Source organism: Caretta caretta, chromosome 1, assembly GCF_965140235.1.
Source record: "Caretta caretta isolate rCarCar2 chromosome 1, rCarCar1.hap1, whole genome shotgun sequence".
NCBI lineage: Eukaryota > Metazoa > Chordata > Testudines > Cheloniidae > Caretta > Caretta caretta.
The window spans coordinates 126,085,922-126,100,549 of record NC_134206.1 but is presented as its reverse complement, the minus strand read 5'-3'; the positions used below and the strand labels follow the sequence as shown (position 1 = coordinate 126,100,549).

Sequence of the window (14,628 nt, the reverse complement as noted above, 5' to 3'; positions counted from 1 at the left end):
AGAGGATCACAATGGTCCCTTCTGAACTTAAAATCTTTGAATCTACAAAGGAGTTTTAGGTAGGCCAAATTCCCACTAGAAATTTGGCCAGGACACGAAGGTAAATATCCCTTCTCTTTCATGTAATCTATAATAAGCACAAACAGTTCAGTGGATCTAAATGGCCAGGAATCAGTTTCATGTTGCAGCAAAAACACACACCCTCCAGCAGCACAGTTTCCTAACACTGTGCAAGAACATTGGTTCAATACAGACTTTCATGAAAGAGGACTACCAAGTGAATCAACAGTGCTTCCTGTAGAATGCTATTTTCCTTCCGATGGTCCCTGTCCTTCCGCATTTCCCAGAAGTCCACATCAGCTTAGCTTGTGAAATCTGATAAGATAGACTTCAGAGGGATAGTTGCACTATGTGACACTTCATTTACGAACATAGGTGCTTTTAAGGAAACTCTATAGCTTTACCATTGTGAAGAGCAGCAGCTAACAGGAGTTTCAGAGGGCATTGTTTCAGAGTCTGCAGACTCCGTGCTTGGAGATAGCTGGACTTGGTGAGTGATACATTTGATCGGTCTGTGGGTTGCTTGTTTAAATGTTTGTTCTCTGTGTATGGGCAGTAGCTGGATCATGGTCCCAAGAGAAAGCAGCTGAGACAAGTCTGTTTGTTGGTGCTTTGCTAGGGGTCTCAAGACTCTGACCCTTGGAACTTTGATCTGCTCTGCCATTTGAAGCCTCTGAATTCTTAATTGCTCCCTGGTGGTGAGGTTTGAACCAGGAAAAGGGTGTCAGTATCAAAGCCCAGACTCCAGTCTGCATGGGAACGTCTACACTTCCTGTTTTTAGCCTGGTAGTGTGAGCCCGGCAAGTTTGAGTCAGTTGACCCAGGCTCTGAGATTCGCTGCTATGTGGGGTTTATTGCAGTGTAGATATTCCCGCAGAAAACTTTCCACCAGTTATCTCTATGACAGTGGTTCCCAAACTTGTTCCACCATTTGTGCAGGGAAAGCCCCTGGTGGGCCGGGCCGGTTTGTTTACTGCCACATCCGCAGGTTTGGCTGATTGCGGCTCCCAGTGGCCGCGGTTCGCTGCTCCAGGCCAATGGGAGCTGCTGGGAGTGGCACGGGCCAAGGGACATACTGGCTGCTGCTTCCAGCAGCTCCCATTGGCCTGGAGCGGTGAACCACAGCCAGTGGGAGCCGCGATTGGCCGAACCTGCAGACACAGCAGGTAAACAAACTGGCCCGGCCCACCAGGGGCTTTCCCTGCACAAGCGGCGGAACAAGTTTGGGAACCACTGCTGTATGAAAAGGAAATGCTTTTCTATCTGATCATTGCCATCTTTCAGTGGACTACCCACTTCAGCTAATATTGAGCTGGAGGAATATTAAATAAGAGAGGATACAGTAATGGAGAAAGCAACAGCAGAGGGTAGGGGAATGGATATCAAGAAGAAAGATAGTTCCAATACCAATTACACTAACAGGTAGGCAATACTGGCACTAGAATGACTGTACCGAATCGGGTGAGGAATGTGGGCATAGACAAGCAGAAACAACTGAGATGTTTGTACACCAATGCAAGGAGCTTGGGTAACAAAATGGAGGAACTGGAACTCGTGGTGCAGGAAGTGAAACCAGCTGTTATAGGGATAATAGAAACATGGTTGAATTGTAGTCATGAGTGGAGTACAGGGATTGAAGGGAATGTGCTGTTCAGGAGAGACAGAAATAAAGATAAAGGTGGTGAAGTAGCATTGTATATTATGAGTGAGGTAGACTGTAAAGAAATTAGAAGTGATGGAATGGATAAGGCAGAGTCTGTTTGGGGCATAATCACTCTGGGGAAGAAAGCTACCAGAGGCTCCCCTAGCATAGCACATGGGCTATGTTACACACTCCCAGAATACGATGTGTTTATGAATAGAGACCTCTTTAATATTTTAATTAAATAAATATTACTGAGAATTCTGTGATCATGAGAGACTTTAATTTTATGGAGAACAAATGCTACTAATAATGGTAGGGCCCAGATTTTCCTGGATGTGATAGCTGACAGCTTGCTTCACGAAAGACTCACTGAACAAACAAGAGGTGATGTAATTTTAGATTTAGTGTTGGCAAGCAGCGAGGACCTCACAGAAGAACTGGTTGTAGGGGACAACCTTGGTTCGCGTGATCGTGAGCTAATTCAATTTAAACTAAATGGAAGGATTAACAAAAATAGGTCCACAGCTAAGGTCCTTGATTTCAAAAGGGCAGACTTAAAAAAATTAAGATAATTAGTTAGGGAAGTGCACTGGAATGAAGAAGTCAGGGATCTGAATGTGGAGGAGGCTTGGAAATACTTTAAATCCAAGTTGCAGAAGCTATCTGAAGCCTGCACCCCTAGCAATGGGGAAAAAATTGTAGGGAAGTGTTGCAGACCAAACTGGATGAGCAAGGAAGGAAAGCTACTTCTTGGAGGTCAGAAAGTGTAGGGGGAAAGTGAGAACTGCTAAAATTCATGCAGAGTTGGACATTGCAAAGGAAATTAAAACCCATAGTAAAATATTCAATGGTCATATAAATAAAAAGAAAACTAGGAAAAAAGAAGTGGGACCACTAAGCACTGAGGATGGGGGAGATTAAAGATAATCTAGGCATTGCCCAACACCTACATGAATAATTTGCCTCAGTTTTTAATAAGGCTAATGAAGAGCTTAGTGGCAGTGAAAGGGTGGCTAATGGAAATGAGGATATGGAAGTAGAAATTACCACATCCGAGTTGGAAATCAAACTCAACAGCTTAATGGGACCAAATTGAGGGGACCAGGTAATCCAAGAATATTAAAGGAACTGGCATAAGAAATTGCAAGCCCAATAGCAAGGATTTTTAATGAATCCATAAATTTAGAGGTCCTACCCTATGACTGGAGAATTGCCAGGAAACTGCGGGCCTGTTAGTTTGACCTCAATTGAATGCAAGCTCTTGGAACAAATTTTGAAAGAGAAAGTAGTTAAAGACATAGGGGTAAACGGTAATTGGGATAAAATACAACATGGTTTTACAGACCAACTTGGTCTCTTTCTTAACTAATTTTTTAGACAAAGGAAATGAAGTAGATCTAATTTACCTTCATTTCAGTAAGCCATTTGGTAGAGTTCCACATGGGAAATTATTAGTTAAACTGGAGAAGATGGGGATTAATAAGAAGATTGAAAGATGGATAAGAAACTGGTTTAAGAGAAGACTACAAAGGGTCATACTGAAAGGTGAACTGTCAGGCTGGAGAGAGGTTACTAGTGGAGTTCCTCAGGGATCGGTCAGGGGGCCAACCTTACTTAACATTTTTATTACGGATATTGGCACAAAAAGTGGGAATGTGCTAATAACATTTGTAGCTGACACAAAGTTGGGAGGTATTGCCAATACAGAGGAGGACCAGAATATCATATAAGAAGATCTGGATGACCTTGTAAACTGGAGTAATGGAAATGGGATGAAATTTAATAGTGTAAAGTGCAAGGTTATGCATTTAGGGACTAAGAACAATTTTTTTTTTGCCATAACCTGGGGATTTATCAGTTGGAAGCTACAGAGCAGGAGAAAGACCTGGGTGTATTGGTTGATCCCAGGATGATTATGAGCCGCCAATGTGATGCAGCTGTGAAAAAAGGCTAATGCAATTCTAGGATGCTTCAGGTGAGGTATTTCCAGTAGAGATAGAGAAGTGTTAGTACCATTGTACAAGGCACTGGTGAGACCTGATCTGGAATGCTGTGTGTAATTCCAGTCTCCCCTGTTTAAGAAAGATGAATTCAAACTGGAACATGGGCAAAGAAGGGCTACTACATGATGAAGGAATGTAAACCTACCTTATGAGAAGAGACTCAAAGAGCTTGGCTTGTTTAGCCCAACCAAATGAAGGCTGAGGGGAGATATGATTGCTCTCTATAAATACATCAGAGGAATAAATACCAGGGAGGGAAGAGGAGTTATTTAAGTTAAGCACCAATGTTAACACAAGAAAAAATGGATATAAACTGGCCATCAACAAGTTTAGGTTTGAAATTAGGTGAAGGTTTCTAACCATCAGAGGAGTGAAGTTCTGGAACAGCCACCCAAGGGAACCAGTGGTGGTGGGGGGAAGATCTAACTGGCTTCAAGACTGATCTTGATAAGTTTACGGAGGAGATGGTATGATGAGACTCCGTACAATGGCATGTAGCCAATTGGCAACTGTTAGCTGCAAATATGTCCAACAATTAGTGATGGGACACTAGATGGGGAGGGCTCTGACTTACTACAGAGAATTATTTCCCAGGTGTCTGGCTGATGGGTCTTGCCCATATGCTCAGGGTTCACCTGGATCGCCATATTTGGGGTAAGGAAGGAATTTCTCCCCAGGTCAGACTGACAGAGATGCTGTGGGTTTTCACCTTCCTCTGCAGCCTGAGGCACAGGTCACTTGAAGATTTAAACTAGTGTAAATGGTGGATTCTGTTGAAGTCTTGAAGTCTTTAAATCATGATTTGAGGACTTCAATAACTCAACCAGAGATTAGGAGTTTATTACAGGAATGCAATGTGCAGGAGGTCAAACTAGATGATCATGATGGTCCCTTCTGGCCTTAAAGTCTATAAGTCAGTGAGCTCAAAAATTTTCAGTCTTTCCCTCATCCCTGTACAAGTGCACCTGGCTGTTATTTTGACCGCTCACTCACCAGGCAGGACTCTGTGTTCTCTCATCCTACGGAGATGAGATATTGAAAAGGCTTAATTCATATTTTCCCCTGCTCAGAAGCCTTCCTTAAATATGCCAAATTTATAGACTCACTACCTGAATCATTTTCTGAATGCTTTTTGCATCATCTCTCATTGAAAGCTGCATTCCTAGTGCTGATCACATCAGCTCAGAAATGTTATATTGTTCCACAGCAATAAGATGATTCTTACTGTGATGGGTTGTATCCCCTGGGATGCAGTCTGGGAGCCGCTGGAACCGCTGTGCCGCCTAACAATTCTGCTGAGTTAGCTCTTTCACACTGCTCTGATGATGACTTACAGCCTCTCTCACACTGCTCTGCTGGTGACTTAAAGCCAGGCTCTCCATGCCCTGTTAAAAGAACCTGAGTACTTGTGGCACCTTAGAGACTAACAAATTTATTAGAGCATAAGCTTTCGTGAGCTACAGCTCACTTCATTGGATGCATAGAATGGAACATATAGTGGAACATACACATATATACACACACAGATAAGTTAGAAGTTACCATACAAACTGTGAGAGGCTAATTAGTTAAGATGAGCTATTATCAGCAGGAGAAAAAAAACTTTTGTAGTGATAATCAAGATGGCCCATTTAGACAGTTGACAAGAAGGTGTGAGGATACTTAATTTAAGGAAATAGATTCAATATGTGTAATGACCCAGCCACTCCCATGCCCTGTTATCACCCAACACGACAGCAGGTAGCACCACACACCCAACTGAGTTACTTGAGTGCTTTACCTGAGCCACTCAAGGATCAACTATGCAAGCACCAGCCACTCCCCAGCCTTGCACCCCTATTGGAGTATAAGCCCAGGATTATTATACTGTCTTGTACTGCACTGAGATCTGTATGGTGCAAGTTCATAAATTAATTCGCTCCCCTCTCAATGTGGGAAAGATATGCAACAAGCCTGTCTGACCAAGCTGAGATTTTCTCAAACACTTCACTCAAAAACACAATGGTTAAGATAAAACATCAAATGAGTTTATTAACTACAGAAAGATAGATTTTAAGTGATTATAAGTGATAACAAACAGATCAAAGCAGATTACCTAGCAAATAAACTAAGCCTAATATACTAGATAGATAAGATCTGAATTAGCAATATGTCACCCTGACTGATGGTACAAGCAGTTCACCAAGCTTCCATACACAGGCTAGAAATCCCTTAACCTGGGACCAGCACTTACCCCAGTTCAGTCTTTGTTCCTCAGGTGTTTCCAGGTTTTCTCTTGTGTGGCGAGTGAGGCCAAGAGATGATGTCACTTCCCACATAATATAGTTTCTCCAAATGGCGGGAACCCTTTGTTCCAAGCTAAGTTCACAGCCCAGTTTGTGGAAAAACACAGATACCAAAATGGAGTTCAGTGTCATGTGGTCTGGTCACATGCCCTTGCATGTCTTGCTGAGTCTTAGCAGCCATTATTAATAGTCTGGCTGAAGCATTCCCAGGAAGGCTCACAAGGTGGGGGATAAGCTTCTCCTAAGGCCTATTGTTTCCCTTAATGGCCCTTTACCTTGAATAGTCCCTTCACAATCAGCTTTCTAGGCTGAAGCATCTTGCCTAGTGGGTGTCACCCAGGTGCAACCACATTTGAAATACAGATACATAATCAATATTCATAACTCCAGATACAAATATGATACATGCATACAAATAGGATAATCATATCCAGTAAATCATAACTTTTCCAATGACACCTCAGAAGTGGGTTTTAGCCCATGAAAGCTTATGCTCAAATAAATTTGTTAGTCTCTAAGGTGCCACAAGTACTCCTCATTCTTTATTCTGTACAAAGTGCATCATAATTATGTCATAATTACATTATAATAATACCGCTATGGTGAATATGTGATGCAGAGTGTCACACTTACCCCAGATTCTTATTAAAGGTGATCTCTGGTTTACATCTAAACCAACCAATCCACTTACCGATGTTTCCCCTGCTCTCTCCTAAGAGCTATTCACTGCTAGACAGACTAGCCTGCATCATTTAGATGTGAAAAGGGCACTTAGTTGCTATCTAAACAGAATTAAGATGTTTTCTAACTCATCTAGGTTGTTCATTGCACATGGGAATAATATTAGGGGGACAGTCAATTTCCATCCAGACCTTATCCAGATGAATTAGACTCCCTTGCTAGGCATCATTGGAGATTTCAATACCATCACTGGAGCACATCCCATAAGATACAAAGCAACCTTTACTGCCTGTCTCAGAAATATTTCCATCACAGCAATATGTGCAGGGTGCAAGCTAGAGTTCTCTCCATACTTCATCATGCAGCATTACTCCCTGGATTTAGCTTCTTGAACAGTCACTCAGTTCAGGAGCGCAATCCTGCAATGATTGTTCAATTCAGACTCCTGGAGTCTACCTCCTTTGGTTTCAGAGACTGCCGTTACATGCTTGTGGATATGACCGCAGGAGTGTGGGTCTATGAAGGCAAAACACAAAGAAGTAAGGATAATAAATCTGCTGCTAGGCAGTGATTGCCTTCCCAAATATTTTGGAATTTTACATTAGATTAGTGGAAGGAACTGAGTGGCCACTGGGGCTTTGTCCCCATATATATTTTCAAGGTAGGGCACAGAGAGATAACTAGAGAGTTCATATCATCCCATTTGACATCGCTAGCAAGAAAATTCCAAGCTCATGTGCTGAGGGTGTGCATGTCACCTAAACTCTAATCTTGTCCCATTGACATCAATGGCAACACTCCCACTGGCATCACTGGTAAAGGATCAGTCCAATGCAGGGAATTATCTGTTAGTATGGTAAGTAAGATTTTTTTCCCTTTATTAAGAGTATGTTTTTATACAGTTCACAACAGTCAGCATAAACTAACTCTCTGCTAATAGGAAAAGTGACTAATGCTATGCCCGGGAAGTCTTCTTGCGTATTTTTTTATGTTTATAATGGGTGTATTTCTTCACGTGAATTTGTCAGCATTTCCCTTTGTCAATTAAAAATGTGGCCAATGTTGTGATGAAGGCTTTGAATAGAAGTGTTGCAACTTTGGTCTTCAAGCTCAAGCTCTTACACAAGAACACAGCAAATTATGAAAATATTTCATAGCATGGCCATAACCAGCTATTTCTGAAATTTCTCAATATGGGCCCTATTTCTTCTTATCCTGAAACAAAATAAATAAATTCTTGTTTCAATAAAAGAGTGGAATAATGCCAGACTTGCAGAAGATTATTATATTGGAACATCATATCAGCCACTGGAAAAAACCGTCCCAGGACATCAAAGAGATTGCCACCAAAGCACTCCAAGAATAAATGTTCCAGCTTAGTGGGACATTGAATTGACTTTGGTTTCGACAAGAAAGATTCCAGTATTCCTTTTTCTGGATTAATTCTTACAGTCAGGTGTGACAGCTTTGCTTAGGAATTTACATAGATCTGAATTGTCGGTAGTGGTGAAGCATTTCAAGTAATACATGTCACAGTATATATTCATTACAAGCTATTTACAACAGATTTATTACAGATGCTGCGTAAATCGTGGGCCCAATTCTGCCACATTTATGCATATATGTGAAAATTCCAAGGGTCTGCAGAGAAGACTAAAACTGAACATCATTTTAACATATTTTGCTGATTCCACTCTTACACCTAGTCCTATTCTCTTTTCAGCCTTACTTATTTTCTTCTAGAAAATGGAATCATCTTCAGTTCCTTTTCTGAATCTTCAAACTTCTTTCCCTCTTTCTATGGCTGATCCTTAATCAAGAACAGAAAAAAGTGTCTCATCTATCAACCTTATGTAAAAGATATCCAGTAAGTTTACATAGAAGACCTCATTTAACATACTTAAATCTACCAGAACTTCTTAATAAATCCCCATTTTCAGGGTCTGATAACTTAGGAAGTAAAAATTCCTTAGTGCTGAAACATAGCCCATAAATATTGCTGAAGGCCCAGGGCTGATTTCTTAATTATCCTTAGCTGGACCAGGGCAGGGGAGGGCAAATTACGGTCCGTGGACCAGATCTGGCCCATCAGGGCTTTCAATCAGGCCCACAGGATTGCCAGGGGCTAAGGCAGGCTTCCTGCCTGCCCTGGTCCCACACCGCTCCCAGAAGCATCTGGCACCACGCCACTACGGCCCCTGTAGGGAGGGGGCAGAGGGCTCCATGTGCTGGGAGCCAATGGGAGCTTTGGGGGGTGGTACCCGCAGGCAAGGGCAGCGCGCAGCAGAGCTCCCTGCCCCACCCCACCCCTAGGAGCCACTGCCAGACATGCTGGCCACTTCTGGGAGCGGCGCAGGGCCAGGGCAGGCAGGAGCCTGCCTTAGCCTCACTACGTGTTGTTGCGACCCCGGAGCCGCTTGAGGTAAGCAGTGTTGAGCCACAGCCGGCACCCTGAACCCCTCCTGCACCCCGCACCCCAACCCCCTTCCTTGAGCCCCCGCCACACCCCTCCTGCACCCCAGCCCTCTTCCCTGAGCCCCTTCCTGCACCCCTTCTGCACCTCAACCCCTTGCCCTGAGCCCCTTCCTGCACACCGCACCCCCTCCCACACCCCAACCTCCTGCCCCAGCCCTACATTCATGGCCCTGCATACAATTTCCACACCCAGATGTGGCCCTTGGGCCAAAAAGTTTGCCCACCCCGATCTAGGGTGACCAGATAGCTCATGTGAAAAATTGGGATGGGGTAGGGCGGTAATAGGGTCTTATGTAAGACAAAGCCCCTAATATCAGGACAGTCCCTATCAAATCAGTACATCTGGTCACCCTCGCTGGCTCATACTTTCAGTTTCTTCTGTTACTACTTCTGATTCAAGCCTTTTCAATATTCAGTGATGACTGATAAATAGGAGCTGCATTGTAATGTACAGTCACACTCTTGTGTTTAAAGCACTAGGCTGGGTCCTAGTCTTGACCCTATGACAGAGTTCCTTTCTGATTTGGGGCAAATTATCTAACCAGTCTGTACCTCCATTGTCCTGTTTGCAAAGAAGTCACGTAATGCTTGCTTTCTTCTCAGGAATGTGGTAAAGTATTATTTTTAAGGTAGTCAGAGAGCCTCAGAAGAAAAGCACTATATATAACGCAAAGAATTGTTATTATAAAAAGTCCTAGAAAGAAAGTTAATGTTATATTTGGGTCATACAATCTGAATATTCACCTAACATCTCAAGAGCTCAGTGTACAGAGTTTTGTTTTCATTTATGATCTTTAGCTTGCTTTAAGGTCAAATTCTGTTTCCAGCCATTCTGTCTCCTCGCAAAACCTAATAAAACAGCAAAGGAGCAAAAATTAATTTAGCTCTTCCCCATACCCAAACAAATATGTGCTTTATTATTTCGCATTACATTCTGCTGATATAACTAAAATGTCTTTGATGGTAAAGTCATTGCAAGTACTTCACCTGGATTGTGGTTTTGTACCTTGTGTAAATAATTTCAATCAGCAATAACTAAGATAAATTCAGCTTCACCAGCAAAGACCCATTGGGCCAATATCTCCTGCTTTTCTATGAACCAAAGGCATTTAATGGTACAGCTGGAAACTAAGGCAAAGAACTAAGTAAGTTAGTATTTGTATAGAGTGAGGCGGGAGATACTTGCAGATTAGTTGGAGGCTACTCTCTGCAGATAAAGCAGTTTTTTCCCCAGACTCATTTGTGTGGGGGCACTGCAAAGTAGTAGTAGGCATAGGTGTCTGGTTTATTTTAAAACAAATAAAATTTATTGTCCATATCCTGGGGAGAAAGCAAAGCAAATCCAGGTGGCAGAGTGAGATCTAGACTGTTCAGCACAGAATCACACTCGATGAAGTACAAAGGAAACCAATGGCTGTGCATAACGATACTTATTTCTGCAGCAGAGAGGAACCTTCTGAAAACCACAGCACCAGTGACTTTATTAGATCTGATATGAGCCAGGAAGAGAGACAAGATTGTGCTGTGAGAACAAGGCTGAACAGTGAACAACACATTGCTGTGGGCATGTGACGGAAAAGACAGAGCCATGGGAAAATAAGGGTAATAATTGAGTTGCACCAGGGGAAAAAGCTGACCTTTTCTGAAGTCAGGTCTCCCTTCTGAGCCAATCCCAGGGCACATTTTCCCTGCTACCACCTGGAGGCCCACATAAGCCCTGGCCCTTAGGGGTATTCATGCTGAAAAACCTGTAGAATCACTGGGAGATCTGATTTTTCCTAGTCAAGGGTTTCAATTGTCGAAAGTTGCATGTTTGGAATGGAACTTATCTGCAGTTTTTATTTTAAAACTGTGCTTTCCTATTTCTCTCTATCATGAGAATGCCCTGAACATGTAATACATCCCTTATGCCAAGGAATGAGAATAATAATTTAAGTTGGTACAAGGGGACATAACTATGAGCAATGGACATAATTCAGAAAGGGAGAACCTGAGCTGAGTATCAAAAATAAATTTTATGTCAGTCTCTTCCAAGGGAAGTAATGGATGCCACATTACTTGAACAAGTTAAAGCTAGACTGGATGAAACAATAACCAAAATGTATTGTGGGGACCAAAGCTGAACTGGCAGGGGAATCCTAAGTAAAGTTGGTTTGGAATGTATTTTGACAAAATACTTTTTCATCAGAAGAGTTTCTCAGTTCCAGGATAGAACTTCTGGTGAGGTGAGAGAGAGATACTCCAAAGATTAGGGCACTCTGCCTGATTCAGAACAGAGACCCTACAGCCTATGTGAGCACCCTAACTACCAGGCTATAGGCTGTTCTAGAGTAGGTCACTCACTCTCTGCCTCATGGCTTTTTTTTCCCCCCCACAAAATATTTCTAAAGGTCTCATTCTAAAACCTCAAAATGTTTCCAAACATAATTCTTGGTTTCTGGCCAGCCCTGCTTATTAGGTCTATTCTGTCTGTGATTTCTATTGTTCCATGAGAGCTTCTGCAGATAAATGGAGATGGTATGTAACATGTTGAAAAGTTAGCCTTTAATATCTCTTTTTTAGCTTTTGATGAGCTCTCCTTGACTTCACATACTCAGTAGGCTTTATATCTCTTTTTTAAAAGGTGCTTGCGTGCCAGGAAGATTTATTTTTCATGTTTACTTCATTGTGACAATTTATTAAAGTCTTCAGGGAGTTTAGCTCCAGAGTAGCTACAGATACTTTTGTCTGTATAGTGGAACTGCAAGACAACTGAGGAGCTAAAGCTCTTCACACGTTGTTATAGCTGAGTTCTCTGACTCACCCCCTGATGGTTCTATGGTCTACTAGTTCTCCTCTGGAAGGACAGACATTATTCCTATAGATTCACCAAAACATCAAGGGCCATATTGTCTGGCTTGCAAGCTGTGCTGAGCACAAGCCCAGTGGATGAGGGAGAAAGGGTGGCTTTAGGCAATCATTGTAGTGCCCCTGAGCATCAGTCAGATCATCACAGGCTATACTCCCCAGATAGTTTAGAGCAACATGAGGGTTGTCTCAATGGTGCCAGCAACTAGTGGCTCTCAGGCACCATTCCAGTAACTGGGGATTCCTATGGCATTGGGCTACCCTGGCCATACCTGTTTCCCCCTAGATATACTTGGAGGCCAGGAGGGGAGGGGGTGCAGGAGCTACTACAATGGTTCATTGCCACCAGAGAATTCCACTGTGTGGGGAAAATGTTCCACTGACTGCAACTGCAGGCTTTGGGGATGCTTTGTGTGGAACAGCAGCACAAAGCTGCCTTAACAGCCCAGAAAATCTGACCCCTGATTTTTTGTAGATAACAGACATTGCAAAATAATTTGCTTATGGTGAAAAAAGAGATGGTAGGTTTCTTCTCAATCCTTACTTTAAACTCCTATATACTGAAACTTTCAACTTTTTTGATTGCATCAATGGGTTTCCCTCTAAAACACTCAGAGAAACCACCAACTAAACTATACTTTTCTATTCATTTAGTGACCACCTCCAGTTACAAGAATATGCTAAGTCAATGCATGCATATGTGTCATTATCATGCCTGGTGAATACGCCCACTCCATCACATAAAGATCAATGGAGTTCAGCCTAAAACAGAGGTTACAGTATGGCCCATTGTATCCCCTGCTTCAGTTGTGCATAGCAAAGACTGGAACATATGAACGGATATCTTTTCATCAATCTAAATCAGCTACACTATGTTGTTTATCCAGGGACTAGACATATTCATTGATAAAATAATTATGGGTAAAGAAAGTAATGTATTTCTCCCTAAGGGATGCATTTAAATAGGCACTCAAATACCAATGTGATAAGTGCAGTAGAATAACCTAGATAGATAGAAAGAAAATTGAACTTGTGTGAGCTCAGAGTTGTTATACTGCAGCACTCAAAGTTCAGATGAGCAAAAACAACGTGTTATGTGCCTCTTTAACACCTCTTGTCTGTGTGATTTTCTTATTAAATTTAGCTTGTGGTGTACCCGGTAGCCAAAAGTTACTTAGACAAACAGACAGGTGATGAACACTGTATATATGAGCCAGATAACTTTATTTTGGCAGTGTTACTTTGTAACTGGAAAGTGTGACCTTTTGTGACCTTTAATGCTATTGTGGGCAAAGTGAGAACAAGCTAAAAAGAACACACAAAAATGTATTAAACTAAATGAACTGCTTATATTCTTGGCTCATCTATAAAAAAAAACCCTTCACACCTGTTGGACCACCAAAGCTCTATACTGACAGGTTTCAGAGTAGCAGCCGTGTTAGTCTGTATCCGGAAAAAGAAAAGGAGGACTTGTGGCACCTTAGAGACTAACAAATTTATCAGAGCATAAGCGTTCGTGGGCTACAGCCCACTTCATCGGATGCATAGAATGGAACATATAGTAAGAAGATATATATATACATACAGATAAGTTGGAAGTTGTCATACAAACTGTGAGAGGCTAATTAATTACGATGAGCTATTATCAGCAGGAGAAAAAAACTTTTGTAGTGATAATCAAGATGGCCCATGTAGACAGTTGACAGAAGGTGTGAGGCTACTTAACTTTGGGAAATAGATTCAATATGTGTAATGACCTAGCCACTCCCAGTCTCTATTCAAACCCAAGTTAATGGTAAATAGTTTGCATATTAATTCAAGCTCAACAGTTTCTAGTTGGAGTCTGTTTTTGAAGCTTTTCTGTTGCAAAATTGCCACCCTTAAATCTTTTACTGAGTGGCCAGAGAGGTTGAAGTGTTCTCCTACCAGTTTTTGAATGTTATGATTCTGATGTCAGATTTGTGTCCATTTATTCTTTTATGTAGAGACTGTCCAGTCTGGCCAATGTACATGGCAGGGGGGCATTGCTGGCACATGATGGCATATATCACATTGGTAAATGTGCAGATGAACGAGCCCCTGATGGCGTGGCTGTGATTAGGTCCTATGATGGTGTCACTTGAATAAATATGTGGACAGAGTTGGCATCGGGCTTTGTTGCGAGGATAGGTTCCTGGGTTAGTGTTTTTGTTGTGTGGTTGCTGGAGAGTATTTGCTTCAGGTTGGGGGACTGGTCTGTCTCCCAAGATCTGTGAGAGTGAGGGATCATTTTTCAGGATAGGTTGTAAATCTCTGATGATGCGCTGGAGAGATTTTAGTTGGGGGCTGAAGGTGACAGCTAGTGTCATTCTGTTATTTTCTTTGTTGGGCCTGTCCTGTAGTAGGTGACTTCTGGGTACTCTTCTGGCTCCGTCAGTCTGTTTTTTCACTTCAGCAGGTGGGTATTGTAGTTTTAAGAATGCTTGATAGAGATCTTGTAGGTGTTTGTCTCTGTCTGAGGGATTGGAGTATCACACAACAAAAACACATGGCATTAAGAAGTCATTACCCTGAAACAGAAGTTCATACTGTGATAGACCCCAAGAGTCATTCCTGGGTCCAGGAATTTCCTATTAGCATTGGAATAAAATCC

The 14,628-nt window shown here is 42.2% G+C and overlaps 1 protein-coding gene across 1 annotated transcript in view; it reads left to right on the top strand.

Annotated features, from left to right (window-relative positions):
* Nucleotides 1-375: 375 nt before the first annotated feature.
* The window catches only part of LOC125640789 (P2Y purinoceptor 8), a 50,677-nt gene continuing 36,424 nt past the window's right edge, over nucleotides 376-14,628 (top strand). Inside the window, exon 1 of the mRNA XM_075131063.1 lies at nucleotides 376-550. The gene's annotated coding sequence lies outside the window, so the exon portion shown is untranslated. The remainder of the gene's footprint in view (nucleotides 551-14,628) is intronic.